Raw genomic sequence first — 15958 nt, 5'->3', positions numbered from 1 at the left:
ATAAAGCTTGTTATGATTATACTATGCCTCCTATATTTGATGATGAGAATAATAATGATAGCTACTTTGTTGAATTTGCTCCCACTACAACTAATAAAATTGATTATGCTTATGTGGAGAGTAATGATACTTTTATGCATGTGAATAAGAAAACTTTATGTGATAGTTACATTGTTGAATTTGTTCATGATGCCACTGGAAATTATTATGAGAGAGGAAAATATGGTTGTAGAAGTTTTCATGTTACTAAAACACCTCTCTATATGCTGAAATTTTTGAAGTTACACTTGTTTTATCCTTCTATGCTTGTTGCATCATGCTTCATGAATTTGTTTATTTACAAGATTCCTTTCCATAGGAAGCATGTTTGGCTTAAATTTGTTTTGAATGTGCTTCTTGATGCTCTCTTTTGCTTCAACTCTTATTTCTTGCGAGTGCATCATTAAAACTGCTGAGCCCATCTTAATGGCTATAAAGAAAGCACTTCTTGGGAGATAACCCATGTCTTTATTTTGTTACTGTTTTGTTGTGTCTTGGAAGTTGTTACTACTGTAGCAACCTCTCCTTATCTTTATTTTATTGCAATGTTGTGCCAAGTGAAGTCTCTAATAGAAGTTTGATGCTAGATTTGGATTTCTGCGCAGAAACAGATTTCTTGCTGTCACGAATTTGGGTATGATTCTCTGTAGGTAACTCAGAAAAATCTGCCAATTTACGTGAATGATCCTCAGATATGTACGCAACTTTCATTAGTTTTGAGTTTTCTGATTTGAGCAACGGAAGTACCTCTTAAAAATTCGTGTTTACTGGCTGTTCTGTTTTGAACGATTCTGTCTCTGTTTTTTGCATTCTCTCTTGTGGACTTTAAGTGAGGCTTTCTAGACGTGGAGAGCTGTAGCTAATGTGTTATTGAGTTCTTGCAATGTGTCACTATAGGGCCAAGGTGGATTAAAGTTTTTTGAGTACTAACCCCTCTAATGAAGTTTATGAGAAGTTTGGTGTGAAGGAAGTTTTCAAGGGTCAAGAGAGGAGGATGATATATGATCAAGAAGAGTGAAAAGTCTAAGCTTGGGGATACCCCCGTGGTTCATCCCTGCATATTTCAAGAAGACTCAAGCGTCTAAGCTTGGGGATGCCCAAGGCATCCCCTTCTTCATCAACTTATCAGGTTTCTTCTATTGAAACTATATTTTTATTCTGTCACATCTTATGTTCTTTACTCTGAGCGTCTGTGTGCTTTTATTTTTGTTTATGTTTGAATAAATTCGGATCCTAGCAATCCTTGTGTGGGAGAGATACACGCTCCACTTTTTCATATGAACACTCATGTTCTTCGTTTTACTTTTAATGTTCAATGACAAAAGTTGGAAGCTATTGCACTTATTGTTATTTGGTTGGAAACAGAAAATGCTTCATATTGTCTTGGATAATTTGATACTTGGCAATTGTTTTGAGCTCTCAAGTGGATCATGATTCATCTCTTGCATCATGTAGTTTAAACCTATTAGTGGAGAACTACCGTAGAGCTTGTTGAAATTGGTTTGCATGATCGGTCTCTCTAAGGTCTAGATATTTTCTGGTAGAAGTGTTTGAGCAACAAGGAAGACAATGTAGAGTTTTATAATGCTTGCAATATGTACTTATGTAAGTTTTGTTGTACCGGTTCATACTTGTGTTTGTTTCAAACAACCTTGCTAGCCAAAGCCTTGTACTGAGAGGAAATGCTTCTCGTGCATCCAAAATCTTGAGCCAAAACCTATGCCATTTGTGTCCACCATAACTACCTACTATGTGGTATTTTCTGCCATTCCAAGTAAATACTTCATGTGCTACCTTTAAACAATTCAAAACTTTATTATCTCCTATTTGTGTAAATGTTTTATAGCTCATGAGGAAGTATGTGGTGTTTTATCTTTCAATCTTGTTGGGCAGCTTTCACCAATGGACTAGTGGCTTCATCCGCTTATCCAATAATTTTGCAAAAAGAGCTGGCAGCGGGGTTCCCAGCCCCAAATAATTAACTTTCATTAATAATTCTCTTCACATGTTTTCCTCTGATTCATCAGTAAGCAACTTAATTTTGCAAATAGACACTCCGTCATGGTATGTGAATGTTGGAAGGCACCCGAGGATTCGGTTAGCCATGGCTTGTGTAAGCAAAAGGTTGGGAGGAGTGTCAACCATAAATAAAACTAAAATACATGTGTAAACAAAAGAGAAGAGGGATGATCTACCTTGCTGGTAGAGATAACGTCCTTCATGGGAGCCGCTCTTTGAAAGACTGTTTGGCAAGGGGGTTAGAGTACCCACTACCATTCGTTGACAACAACAAACACCTCTCAAAACTTTACTTTTATGTTCTCTATATGATTTCAAAACTTAAAAAGCTCTAGCACATGATTTAATCCCTGCTTCCCTCTGCGAAGGGCCTTTCTTTTACTTTATGTTGAGTGAGTTTACCTACTTCCTTCCATCTTAGAAGCAAACACTTGTGTCAACTGTGCATTGATACTTACATACTTGCTTATTTGCATTCATCATATTACTCTGTATTTACAATTATCCATGAGATATGCATGTTGAAAGTTGAAAGCAACCGCTGAAACTTAATCTTCCTTTGTGTTGCTTCAATGCCTTTACTTTGAATTTATTTCTTTATGAGTTAACTCTTATGCGAGACTTTTGATGCTTGTCTTGAAAGTACTATTCATGAAAAGTTTTGCTATATGTTATCTATTTGTTAGCAACTATAGATCATTGCCTTGAGTCACTGCATTCATCTCATATGCTTTATAATAGTATGATCAAGGTTATGTAAGTAGCATGTCACTACAGAAATTATTCTTTTTATCGTTTACCTACTCGAGGGCGAGCAGGAACTAAGCTTGGGGATGCTGATACGTCTCCAACGTACCTATAATTTCTGATGTTCCATGCTTGTTTTATGACAATATTTACATGTTTTGCTTACACTTTATAATGTTTTTATGCGTTTTCCGGAACTAACCTATTAACAAGATGCCAAAGTGCCAGTTCCTGTTTTCTGTTGTTTTTGGTTCCAGAAAGGCTGTTCGGGCAATATTCTCGGAATCGGACGAAATCAACGCCCAGAACCTTATTTTTCCCGGAAGCTTCCAGAAAGCCAGAGTGGGACCAGAGGGGTGCCCTGGGGGCCCCACACGTGGTGGCGGCGCGGCCCAAGGGGGGGCGCGCCCCCCTAGTGTGAGGAGGCCCCGTGGCCCCTCCGACTTCGTATCTTTGCCTATTTAAGCCGTCTCGACCTAAAACATCGATACCAATTGACGAAACTCCAGAAAGACTCCAGGGGCGCCGCCGCCATCGCGAAACTCCGTTTCGGGGGACAGAAGTCTCTGTTCCGGCACCCTGCCGGGACGGGGAAGTGCCCCCGGAAGCCATCTCCATCAACGCCATCGCCTCCATCATGCTCCGTGAGTAGTTCCCCCATGGACTACGGGTTCTAGCTGTAGCTAGTTGGTATCATCTCTCCTATGTACTTCAATACAATGATCTCATGAGCTGCCTTACATGATTGAGATTCATATGATCTAATCGGTGTTGTGTTTGTTGGGATCCGATGGATTGTTACATTATGATTAGTCTATCTATAAAGTTTGTGAAGTTATTATTGCTGCAATCTTGTTGTGTTTAATGCTTGTCACTAGGGCCCGAGTGGCATGATCTTAGATTTAAGCTCTATACTTATTGCTTAGATTGTATCTACAAGTTGTTTGCACATGTCTATGTCCGGAACCCGAGGCCCCAGTGACAAAGAATCGGGATAACTGGAGGGGAAGGCTTAGATATGAGGATCACATGTTTTCACGGAGTGTTAATGCTTTGCTCCGGTGCTCTATTAAAAGGAGTACCTTAATTTCTAGTAGATTCCCTAGAGGCCCGGCTGCCACCGGCTGGTAGGACAAAAGATGTTGTACAAGTTTCTCATTGCGAGCACGTATGACTATATATGGAAAACATGCCTACATGATTAATAATCTTGATGTTCTGTCTTAATGCTAATTCAATCCTATCAATTGTCCAACTGTAATTTGTTCACCCAACACTTGTTATTGGAGAGTTACCACTAGTGTAGATAGCTGGGAACCCCAGTCCATCTTTCATCATCATATACTCGTTCTACATGTCATTGGAAGTAGTATCAACTATTTTCTGGTGCCATTGCTCTCATATTACTGCTCATCGCTGCCGTGTTATCACATTATTGCTCTCATATCACTGCTACTTTCATATCACCCCTGTTACTAGTGCTTTTCCAGGTGCAGCTGAATTGACAACTCAGTTGTTAAGCCTTATAAGTATTCTTTACCTCCCCTTGTGTCGAATCAATAAATTTGGGTTTTACTTCCCTCGAAGACTGTTGCGATCCCCTATACTTGTGGGTTATCACGTATCTTTAGATCGTAAATTTAACTAACATAATATATATGAATTACACTATACAAAAATTATGTCATTATAAAAGTAGAACATTGAAGTTTTGTAATAATATATGTTTTGTAATATGTGCTGTTTATTAGATTAGTTAAATTTACGACCTAGAGATGCGTGGAGGTTTATAGTGGACAGTGCTAGAAATTCTCCGGAGGCTCGGAGTTTTCCAGTCCCTGCTTGCATGCATGACACGTGTCCATTTTCACCTAAAATCCAGATTTTGCTTCGTCGCAACAAAAAACCTCCCGCTTTTGCTTCATTGAAACAAAAAACATTTCGACTAAAAATAGAAGGAGAGTTGCCAGAAAACTGTTCAGACTATGCTTCGTCGCAGCCAAAAAAACTCCCGCTTTTGCTTCATTGAAGCAAAAAAGGGTCCGCCTAGAAGTGAAAATGAAAACTCGCTGGAGATAGAACCTCGAAAGTAGCAGAGCCACTTAACATTTGTATCACAAAAGATATACAACTGTAGCATCGTGAAACTCCTCGCCCGCACACCACCGACAGCATTCCAACTACGACTGGTAGCACCGTCACTTTTTTGTAGCTCTGCCACTGACTGGTTGCGGTGACCCAACATACCACTGCATTTTGTAGTATACAAGTCGTTGATATAGCATTCATGAAGGGACTTCTTCACAAATATCACATCCCTCGGAGTGGTACAACAGAAATATTGCAAGTCATAACACTCTAGATTATATTACAAACATGGTTCTTAACAAGTTGTCATTCTCACAGGTCTGATGAGAACACCCTACGATATTACTTAAGTATCATTACAACTCAATCTTAAAAGTCATGACGAGCTCAGCTAACAATCAATCTTCTTTTCATAAATACATCATCAAAATTATGATCTCCAGCGTGGTAACATAGAAAATGAGAAAGATTAAGAGAACCTCGAAGAATAAGATGGATGTTTGTGGTAATTAGGAGCTAATGTGGAATGGAGGGCAACTAACATGACGCAAAGTGCTCAAACATGCAACCACCAGCATTCCAAAGCCATCAGCATTTTTCTCGGCACAATTATCCAGATGACCAGTTGCACCACAAGATGCAAATGGCTCTAACATGCAACCAACATCATTCCAAAGGCAAGACATAACTAAGCATCAGCACAACAATACCTAGATTATACTTAATTACGGAACTTAGTTCCACACAGATTCACAAAATAAGACCATCAATATAATAGATGATCACACTAGGTAAATAACTTAGTTCAACACCATAACTAACTTAGTTCAACACTCATTACTGACATTGTTCAACACCATAAAGCAAAAGCAACACCATCACATCAGTCCACAACATCTAGGCATCATCCTCGAGAGCGAGCACCATCAGCAGTGCAGCATGCTCTGCCCTAATCTACTTAGAGGTGCCAGAGGTGGATAGCTCCTCGGCATGCTGCCTCAGATTAACAAGCATGCCACCCTGATACGTCTCAAACGTATCTATGATTTCTTATGTTCCATGCTAGTTTTATGACAATACTCACATGTTTTATATACACTTTATATCGTTTTTATGCATTTTCCGGAACTAACCTATTAACAAGATGCCGAACTGCCAGTTCCTGTTTTCTGCTGTTTTTGGTTTCAGAAATTCTACACATGAAATATTCTCGGAATTGGACCCCACGAAGACGGAAGTCAATATTTTGCCGAGACGGACCCGGAGAGCCAGAGAAGGGCCGGAGGGGGGCCAAGGGGGCCCCACACCATACCTGGGCGCGGGCCCCTCCCTGTCCGCGCCACCAGGTGGGGAGGCCACCCCCTGGCTCCTCCGACTCCGCCCTTTCGCCTATATATTCTGTCCGTCGCGAAAACCCTAACACGATCGACGATATTCCACGAAGAGTTCCGTAGCCGCCGCCATCGCGAAGACAAGTTTCAGGGGACAGAAGTCTCTGTTCCGACACGCCGTCAGGACGGGGAATCGCCCCCGGAGCCATCTCCATCGACTCCATCGCCATCTTCATCGCCGTTGCTGTCTCCCATGATGAGGAGGGAGTAGTTCTCCCCCGAGGCTGAGGGCTCTACCGGTAGCTATGTGGTTCATCTCTCTCTCCCATGGTGTGATCTTTATGTGATCATGAGCTTTGTATCACTATTAATCTATGTGCTACTCTAGTGATGTTATTAAAGTAGTCTATTCCTCCTCCATGATGTAAAGTTGACAGTGTGTGCATCATGTAGTACTTGGCGTAGGTTATGATTGTAATCTCTTGTAGATTATGAAGTTAACTATTACTATGATAGTATTGATGTGATCTATTCCCCCTTTCGTAGCTATTGGTGACAGTGTGTATGCTATGTTAGTACTCAGTCTAAATTGCAACGGTCTATTATGCACTCTAGAGGTTACTTTAATATGAACTCCGGACGTTGTGGAGCTTGTTTACTCCGGCTTGAGGTGTGCTTTTGTAGCCCTACACAATGAATGGTGTTTGTTATCCAACAAGAGAGTGTTTGAGAGTAGTATTTATTTATTCAGTTATGTAATCATTGTTGAGAGTGTCCACTAGTGAAAGTATGATCCCCAGGCCTTGTTTCTAAGCATTGAAACACCGTTTCCAACAAGTCCTGCTACATGTTTACTTGTTGTCATCTTTATTTCAGATTGCAATTACTACTTATACTCATCCACATTACTTGTATTTCACAATCTCTTCGCCGAACTAGTGCACCTATACATCTGACAAGTGTATTAGGTGTGTTGGGGACACAAGAGACTTCTTGTATCTTAATTGCAGGGTTGCTTGAGAGGGATATCTTTGACCTCTACCTCCCTGAGTTCGATAAACCTTGGGTGATTCACTTAAGGGAAACTTGCTGCTATTCTACAAACCTCTGCTCCTGGAGGCCCAACACTTTCTACAGGAATAGAACCGTGCGTAGACATCAAGCTATTTTCTGGCGTTGTTGCCGGGGAGGTAAGGTAAAAGGTATTCACATCCTCCGACTACTAAGCTATTTCCTAGCACTGTTGCCGGTGTGTGAGTGCTCGAAGCTATTTCCTTTAGATTCTGCAATTATATCTTTTTGTTTTCTTGTTTTTATTTTCACTAGTTAGGCTTAATGGAAAATAACAAAAATATTAGAGATCTTTATAGTATTTATCTTGAGTTAGGACATGAGGTGTTTGAAGAGAAAATTAAAAAACCTATGGAACTTTATATGCATGCTAATGGCAATGTTATTATTATGAATGCTTTGAACACCATTGTTGCTAATGCTATGGAAAATTCTAAGCTTGGGGAAGCTGGTTTTGATGAGCATGATATTTTTAGTCCCCCAAGCATGGAGGAGAAAATTTACTTTGATGATACTTTGCCTCCCATTTATGATGATCATAATGATAGTGGTATTTTGGTGCCACCTACTATGGAGGATAAAGTTTATTATGATTATACCATGCCTGCAATTTATGATGATTACAATGATGGTTGTGATAGTTTTACTCCCACTATTACTAATAAAATTGATTATGCTTATGTGGAGAGTAATGATACTTTTATGCATGTGGATCATGATAAGAATGCTTTATGTCATAGCTATATTGTTGAGTTTATTCATGGTACTACTGAAAGTTATTATGAGAGAGGAAAACATGGTTATATGCATCTTAATAATATTAAGTTTCCCCTCTTTATGTTGAGAATCTTGAAGTTACTCATGTTTTATCTTTCTATGCTTGTCACTTTGTTCTTCATGAATTTATTTGTGTACAAGATTCCTTTTCATAGGAAGTGGGTTAGGCTTAAAAGTGTTTCTTATTTGCTTTTGATGCTCTCTTTTGCTTCAACTCTTATTTCTTAGGAGAGCATCATTAAAATTACTGAGCCCATCTTAATGGCTATAAAGAAAGCACTTCTTGGGAGAAAACCCATGTTTTTATTTTGCTACTGTTTTGTTGTGTCTTGGAAGTTGTTACTACTGTAGCAACCTCTCCTTATCATGTTTATTTCGTTTTTGTGCCAAGTACTATCTTTGATAGAAAGTTGATGCTTGATTTGGATTTCTGCACAGAAACAGATTTCTATCTGTCACGGTTTCGCTTCGTAAAATCTTGAAAAAAATTCATGAGTAATCCTCAGATATGTACGCAACTTTCATTCAATTTGAGCTTTTTCATCTGAGCATGTTAAGTGCCTCAAAAAAATTCTCTTTACGGACTGTTCTGTTTTGATAGATTCTGCCTTTTATTTCGCATTGCCTCTTTTACTGTGTTTGAGTGGATTTCTTTGCTCCATTAAATTTTAGTAACCTTGGGTAATGTCCAGAAGTGTTGAGAATGATTGTGTCCTTGCTGAACATGTGAATTTTTGATTATGCACTAACCCTCTAATGAGATTGTTTTGAGTTTGGTGTAAAGGAAGTTTTCAAGGGTCAAGAGAGGAGGATGATATAATGTGATCAAGAAGAGTGAAAAGTCTAAGATTGGGGATGCCCCCGTGGTTCATCCCTGCATATTTCAAGAAGACTCAAGCATCTAAGCTTGGGGATGCCCAAGGCATCCCCTTCTTCATCAACAACTTATCAGGTCACCTCTAGTGAAACTATATTTTTATTCCGTCACATCTTATGTGCTTTACTTGGAGCGTCTGTGTTCTTTTATTTTCGTTTTGTTATTTTCATTCTTTGAAAAAATTGGATCCTAGCAATCCTTGTGTGGGAGAGAGACACGCTCCGCTTTTTCATATGAACACTTGTGTTCTTAGTTTTACTTTTAATGTTCATGGCGAAAGTTGAAAGCCGTTTCATTGCTATTTGGTTGGAAACAGAAAATGCTTCATGTGGTAATTGGTATATTATCTTGAATAATTTGATACTCGGCAATTGTTTTGAGCTCTCAAATAGATCATGTTTAAGCTCTAGCATCATGTAGTTTGAACCTATTAGTGGAGAATTACTGTAGAGCTTGTTGAAATTTGGTTTGCATGATTGGTCTCTCTAAAGTCTAGATATTTTCTGGTAAAAGTGTTTGAACAACAAGAAAGATAGTGTAGAGTCTTATAATGCTTGCAATATGTTCTTATGTAAGTTTTGCTGTACCGGTTCATACTTGTGTTTGCTTCAAACAATCTTGCTAGCCAAAGCCTTGTACTAAGAGGGAATGCTTCTCGTGCATCCAAAACCTTGAACCAAAACTTATGCCATTTGTGTCCACCATAACTACCTACTATGTGGTATTTCTCTGCCATTCCAAAGTAAATTGCTTGCGTGTTACCTTTAAAAAAATTCATTCCTTGTCTTTGAAATATATAGCTCATGGGAAAGTAGCTTAAAAACTATTGTGGTAAAGAATATGTCGCTTATGTATCTTATTTCTTATAAGTTGCTTGTTGAGCGGTAACCATGTTTCTGGGGACGCCATCAACTGTTGCACTTTTGTTGAATATCATGTGTTGCTATGCATGTTCGTGTTTTCTGAAGTAAGGGTGATTTTCCATGAGTTGAATGGTTTGAGTATGCATATTGTTAGAGAAGAACATTGGGCCACCAACCAAAGCCATGTATCATGGTGGAAGTTTCAGCTTGGACATTAATCCTCAATCTCTTATGAGAATATTATCTGTTGTTGAATGCTTAAGCATTAAAGAGGAGTCCATTATCTGTTTTCTATGTTATCCCGGTATGGATATCCTCAAGTTGAGATTTATCAAAAACGAGAAATCAAATGCGATCTATCTCCTTGGACCTTTGTACAGGTGGCATAGAGGTACCCCTTTGTGACACTTGGTTGAAACATATGTAATGCAATGATAATCCATGGAAATCCGAGCTAATTAGGACAAGGTGCGCGCACTATTGATATTCGATGCATGAGGCTTGCAACTTATAGGATGTTTTATGCATAACACATATGAATTATTACTATTGTTGACAAAATTGTTTCCATGTTTTCAAAATAAAAAGCTCTAGCACATGAGTAATCCCCGCTTCACTCTGCGAAGGGCCTTTCTTTTACTTTATGTTGAGTCAGTTTACCTACTTCTTTCTATCTTAGAAGCAAACACTTGTGTCACCTGTGTGCATTGATTCTTACATACTTGCTTATTGCACTCATCATATTACTTTGTGTTGACAATTATCCATAAGATATGCATGTTGAAAGTTGAAGGCAATTGCTGAAACTTACACTACAAGAAAAGTTCTGATAGACAACGTCTCAAAATCGTCCGCTAAGGGGTATTTTTCGTCGCCTATGGGCCTAACCCGACGCTATGGGTTCTGTTGTCGAAACTGCGTCAGGCAAAGTCCTACGACGATTTTTTCGGTCCGTCGCGCTTGGGCGCCCTTCCGCCACGGAAAATCGGACCGTTGCAGAAGTGTTTCCGTGAGCCCGTTGACTGCTGACGTCATGCAAACTGACACATGGCAGACGCCGTGTCAACACCCGGATTTTTAAGTCCGGATGCCTATTATGTCATTCATCGCAATCCCAGGATAATGTTGTTGCGAGGCATAATAGTCGAATATCACAGTCATTATTTATTACAAGCCGTAATGTCTTACAATCTTGAATCACATGATTCATCTTACATAAATAGTTGATCTTTCAATCAACATCCATACACAAGTTCATACATAGTGGAAGCGTAATAGTAAATGGACTCTCTAGTCCACAGGCCAACATCTGACGTCAGAAACCCCTAGTTGTCGTAGGCGTCCTGCTGGTCATCCTCGTGATAGTTCTATTCATCATCGTACTCTGGCCATTTGAATAGCCAGGGACAAAGCCGTAAGTACTTTAAGTACTTGCAAACTAATACTAGTGTAAAATGCTCACTGAAGGTATTTAAGCTCTAGTTTAACTTGCATAAGCCAAATTTTAGTTCACAAGCTTGGATCATGTGCTAACTAACTCAAATGGGAACATTAGTGTCATTCCCACAATGTTGGTATCATTCCAACAAGTCACCCAAGTCACCATTCACATTCACTATGGTTTTCCAAAAATCTGACACCGGAAACTGTATGGCCCTTCCAACCGTCCGTAACCGTGGACACGGCTATTCGAATAGATTTACACTCTGCAGAGGTTGCACACTTGTGCCACAACATTTGATTTCATCCGTCGGAATAACTCCGAGTCACCGTAACACAGTACGCGGATCATCAACCCTAACCTTTCACTTACACATCCTAGTATGAGCACCTCTCCCCATGATCTTGGCCTCCCAGTGAAAACCAACTGTTAACCTGGGAACTGCACAGGGCTTGGCCGTACAATTTCACCTCAATTCACATCATATCTTAACAACGGAGGCAGCCTCGACATAACCCCTATGACGTGTGTTCAGAGGGAACTCATACTAAAATCTATAAACTTCTAGTTAAGCCCTACCCATAATCAGGTATTGTGGGGGTACTCAAAAATTGGAAAGGTATCGCATTCAAACCAATATCAAGGTTTTATCAAAAATCACTATCTTCTCTGGTTCACCATCAACTTCAATTCATTCAATGGAATGCTTCATCATTCCAAGGTTTCAAATTCAACCATTTACATGTTCCCATCTAGAGTAGTCAAGTTTTAGTATTTTAGCACTAGCACTAATCATGAGGGGTGCTACATTGCTTTGCTATCTATAAGACTAACTTTGCTACTCTAGTAGTTTTACTCACCTATACCATTTGAAATCAATCTTTGAAAACACAACAAGTAAGACTTGTATGGTATAAATGTAGGATAGGATTGTATGAAGAAAGATAAGAATCATGGTGCCTTGCCCAATGAGGGCTTTGCACTTTGCAAGAGTATTAGCTTGCCTTGGTAGTTCTCTAGGTTTTCTCCTTCCTCTTCTGGGTAGAATTCTCCTTCCTCTTGGAAATCTCCGGTGCTAGCGTCTAAATTTGAATACGATGTATAATCACTAAGCAAGCTCAAAGGCTATGCTAAGTATATCATTACTTCACACAAACTATACTAAGCACACACATAAAATAATTATTTGCATTGGTTTTCTTTATTAAAGATAAATGATTTCCTTTCCTGGCATATGTAGTTAATAGATTTCCATTTAGTTCTTGAGAAAAATAATTTCCTCTCATTGAAATCTTCTTAATATTTAACTTTTCAAATAATCATACATGAATTCATATTGACCTAAGTCAAACATTCATTATCATTATTTGAGAAAATGATTTAAATGAGGTAGATCACCTCATACTATTTTATAATTCCCAAATGATTTAAATCTCCAAATATTCATATAGGAGTGTTTGGACCAGGGGTGCAAACATCTCATGAATTCATTTGGGACAAGATTTAAATGAAGTAAAATACTCCATATGATTTACATAATAATTTTGGACAATATCACTTAACTAAACTAGCCATATAGTCCATTAATTAATCTAGGGCATGATCATGCAAAGTGACCACACCATTTTCTTGCAGAAACAATTAGTGTAAGTCAAATGTGAGCTATAGGAGTTGGAATTAATTCAATATCTATTTTGGTTGATTTTTAATAATTATTTGAATATGAAAAAGTCCCTGCCTTCTTCTTTTTATCATTTTATTTCTACAACAAATCTCGAGGTGAGACCAGTGGCATAGTGTAGATCTTTTTGCTAGCTTTCCAAATATATAAAGTTTGTTAAATTTGGCCAAGCCAAACAGATTCTATGAATTTTCAAAGTTGGGTTCTGTATTGAATTCAAACTAAATTTATTAAACGAAATTGAATTAAACGGGCTGGCGGGAAAACTACTGGGCTCAAATGTTTAAAAACGGCCCAAGGCCAGCCCACCACGCATCTGTGCACGCGCGGTGCGCCTGACAGTGGGCTCCACCCGTCAGCGACGCTTAACGCCGAAGCGGTATGAATCAACAGGGGGCGTTGGATTAGAACGCGATCTAACGGCTCATGCGTGTCGTCGTCGACGGCGAGAGAGAAGTTCGTCGGCGGCGCATGTAGGGGGTTGGAGGGCTTACGGTGGCTCCAGCTAGGGTTGGCAGTATGCTCGACGAGGTTGTATATGACGGCGAGGCTCCTGGTAGCAGTGGCGTCGCTTGGGGAGGCCTGGATCGACGGCGATTGCTGCAGAGCTTCCGCGGCAGTGATGCGTCGATTGGCCTTGCTCCGGCGACGATTGAGGTGGCTACTGGTGCTGGGCGAGGCGGTGGTGAGTGGTGATCATGGTGGTGTGCTTGGATCGTCGAGGGGAGGCCTCTATTTATAGTCGCGCGTGGGTGCTGAGGTGCTGCGGTAATGGCGACAAGGGCGCGGCGATTCTGGTGGGCTAGCGAGCTAGGCATTGGCGCCGTGGTGTTCACGACGTCACCGCGGTCCTCGGAGCGTCAACGGTGCAGTAAATGGTGGTGTACGGTGGTCGGGCGGGCGCATGTACTGTCGCGGCCGTGGCGGGCGCGTTCGTCCTTTCCGGCGGCCGTGGTCGCCAAGGCATGATGTCGGCGTGTCCGGCGAGCTCCGCGTGGCGAGGTAAGTACCGCGGCGCGCAGATATGGTCGGGGTATGGCAAGATTTGGCGAGCGCCGCGTGGGCGGGTCGCGCGCGTCCGTGCACCAGTGACGTCGCCCATGCCGCTCGCGGCGTACCTGGGCGTACCTGGGCGCGCGTCGTCCGGGGCTTGTCGGCGTCCTCGCGATCGACGGCGAGTATGGGCGATCTCAGCAGGTCGTGGGCTACGCGTTGTACATGGTAGCCGTGGCGATGGTGGAGAGAAAAGGGGGGAGGCGTGTCAAGGGGCGACGTGGCCGGCATGGCCATGGCTGGCCATGATCTGGTCGTGTCCATGGCGTGCTCTTGCATGGGCTAGGTAGAGTGATGTCCAGGGGACTTGGTTTAGCCAAGAAATGGTCAAGGGGCAGCAAGGTTTGATCACATTTTGAAAATGGAGATTGTTGAATCTGTTTCAATGTCTCATCTTTGCTTGCTCATAACTTGTGATCAAAAGTGAATTTGGTATCATGATCTTTACAAAAGTTGTTCACCTTGTTGTGTACTTGGATGACATGCCAAGAGTTGGATTTGTTTAGTTTAGAAATTTTGAAATAGAGAGGCTCAAAGTGGTGACCAGACTATAAAAGTCAGAAATGACCATTATCATATGTGATCATACTTTCAAATTTGAATTTGGTTTTAATGGTATATCTTTGATTCTCAAAGTTGTAATTACTCCTTAATATCATTTTACAATTATTGGTGAAGATCAAATGGGTCTAGGGTCAAATTTACAAAAATGACATAGACCATATGTTAGGGTTTTTTAGGGTTTTAATATTATTTGATTTCTTTCTCTTTTTGATTGATTTGGTTTATGATCATCACTTGATCACTCTAGGGTTTTGTAGTTCATCACATACACAAAGTAACAATCATCATGGTATATCACTCAAAATGCACAAGTCCTATGCAGGGTACTATATGCAAGTAAAAGTTTTTGTTGATTCTGAAATTTGGATATTTGGAATTGTTCTTCTTCCTTTATTTAAATTTTGGGATGTTACACGCCGTTAACTGGCAGTTAACGGCGTTAACCGCTGAAACCCCGTGGTAGATGGTAGGCCCACACGAGGCCTGCCACGTCTTAAGCGGGTCGGCCCATTAAGTTTGCGGGCCGGGCCAGCTGACTTAGTTTGACCGGTCAACTATATAGCTGGGCTGGTCCATTAGTTACGTGGGCCGGGCCTAACCTCTAAGGTTGACTGGTCAAAAGATTAATGGGCCAGCCCACTAAGCATGTGGGCCGGGCCGAATGCACTCGTTTGACCGGTCAACAGGCAAAAGGGCCAGCCCACAAAACATGTGGGACCCACTTTCCTGTTATCGGGCAGGCCCATTTACCAAGTGGGGTCCACCTTAAAGCAAGTGGGCCGGCCCAAGAAGTTATTGGGCCGGCCCAATTAACATGTGGGTCCCACTTTCCTGCTATCGGGCCGGCCCATTTAGTACGTGGGGTCCACATTAGATCAAATGGGCCGGCCCACCAAGCTAGTGGGCCGGGCCAAAAACACAGGTGGGTCCCACTTTCCTGTTAATGGGCCAGCCCATTTAGTATGTGGGGTCCACCATATAGCAAGTGGGCCGGCCCAACAAGATAGTAGGCCGGGCCAAAAACACAGGTGGGTCCCACTTTCTAGTTAAAGGGCCGACCCATTTAGTATGTGGGGTCCACCATATAGCAAGTGGGCCGGCCCAACACGCTAGTGGGCCGGGCCAAAAACACAGGTGGGTCCCTCTTTCCTCTTAAAGGGCCGGCCCATTTAGTATGTGGGGTCCACCATGTAGCAAGTGGGCCGGCCCAACAAGATAGTGGGCCGGGCCAAAAGCACAGGTGGGTCCCACTTTCCTGTTAAAGGGCTGGCCCATTTAGTATGTGGGGTCCACCTTATAGCAAGTGGGCCGGCCCAACAAGATAGTGGGCCGGGCCAAAAACACAGGTGGGTCCCACTTTCCTCTTAAAGGGCCGGCCCATTTAGTATGTGGGATCCACCACAAAAG

Source organism: Lolium perenne, chromosome 1 (assembly GCF_019359855.2).
Source record: "Lolium perenne isolate Kyuss_39 chromosome 1, Kyuss_2.0, whole genome shotgun sequence".
NCBI lineage: Eukaryota > Viridiplantae > Streptophyta > Magnoliopsida > Poales > Poaceae > Lolium > Lolium perenne.
Note: the sequence above shows the minus strand (reverse complement) of the source record.